Source organism: Nestor notabilis, unplaced genomic scaffold, assembly GCF_000696875.1.
Source record: "Nestor notabilis isolate BGI_N333 unplaced genomic scaffold, ASM69687v1 scaffold32181, whole genome shotgun sequence".
Taxonomy (NCBI): Eukaryota; Metazoa; Chordata; class Aves; order Psittaciformes; family Psittacidae; genus Nestor; species Nestor notabilis.
This window is the reverse complement of record NW_009914768.1, coordinates 13,112-14,700: the sequence shown is the minus strand read 5'-3', so window position 1 is coordinate 14,700 and position 1,589 is coordinate 13,112.

The window sequence follows — 1,589 nt, the reverse complement described above, 5'->3', positions numbered from 1 at the left end:
AAATAAAAGGATGAACACGGATAACTCCTAGAGACTATCAAGACATTTTCTTAAAGGTAGGGAGACAGGAAAGGAGGAGTCTGCCAGCTTCAAAAATTAGGTATAATACTAAAAGGTCTGCCTTATATGCATTATTTCTAGTACCAGACTTTAGCACCCTAGGAAAGCATCACAAGTAGCCTGCATAAGCCCCACGCCTTTTTGCTTGCAGGACCTAACTAGTGCAAGGTAGACAGTGAAGCCAAGTCTCGTGATCCATTTTTTTACCCTCTTGTGTATTGGAACCAGAACACTCTACTCACTGCAAACTGACAATAAATAATGTAATTAAAATGAAGAGAAAAAAAAAAAAGTCAGTATCACGACCTTTGTTGGGATAGAAAATTCTGCTGTGTTATGCACGTGCATAGGTATGTACCTGCTGTTCACTGTGTTCCTAGAACATCACATATCTTTTCAGCAGAGAAATTGGTTAGCATGCAGATGCATTTATACATCTTCATTCATTTCAGTTTGGTGTAAACGCGGTCTTTTTTATCCTCAATACTGTCTCCATTGGAAAGTGGCTACTGTCTGCATTACTTATTAAGTATCTCACTGTCAGCCCCAGCACAGCATTTGTGTTCATCCCTTCTCTGCTAGTAATATCACAGTGTGCGGTGAACCTTTAACACATCGGCATAATTGTAGAATACAGTGAAAGTTACAAATTCCACCAGAGCAGTTCTTGTCTTTTCCCCTGTAGCACATGACAATTCTGGACACATTTGGGGGTAGGAGGGAGATTGGGGTTTCCGATTTGGTTTTTTTTTTGGGAGGGGGTGCAGATCAGAGAAAGACAGACATCTGAACTGGGCTGTGAGTACTTTCGCAGCCTGATACAGATCATTCAGAATACGCTGGTCAGGATAGCGGGCTCTACCCGTTGCTGTCTGCAAGATTTGCAAGCATGGTGCACACATTACAGAATGCTGTCTCCGCACTGATTATTTATAATGATAACACACTGATGCTCAAATTACACTGGGTTCTGGCTGCTGCCTTCTATCTTGCCCTTTCCTACAAGCAGACTAGAGGTAGGACTTTCATATGCATTTGTAAAGTGCCTATTGTTGCAAACATTAATAAGAGCTATCACTTAGGAGCAGTTACTTACACTTTGTTTAATCTTTAATGGATTCTTCTAAATATTTATAGTAGAACAGTTGTCAGACCAAATGTTGGAAATTACTGGCAACTTCCCAGCAGCAAAAAAGGAAAGAGGAAAAAGGAGAGAAGGAGAGGAGAGGAGAGGAGAGGAGAGGAGAGTCCAGAGAATTGTACATGCACCAGCCTCAAGCTGTGCTTCAGCCACATAAAACTGCCTCTATTCTCACTTATCTTGAGGGAAGTCACTGTTTGCTTTGCAGAACCTGAAGTAAATCAACTGCTTGAAAGGCCAGTGGCTGCTGCAAGAGGTGGAGAAGCTCTAAACTTTGGGGGTGTCAGTAGGGCCCAGTGCTATTTGCTGTTGTTTGCATTGTGTCTTGCATTTGTGCAGTCTCTTGGCTGTTAGATCTGGAGCCTGCAGTATTCCCCTGTTATTGTGG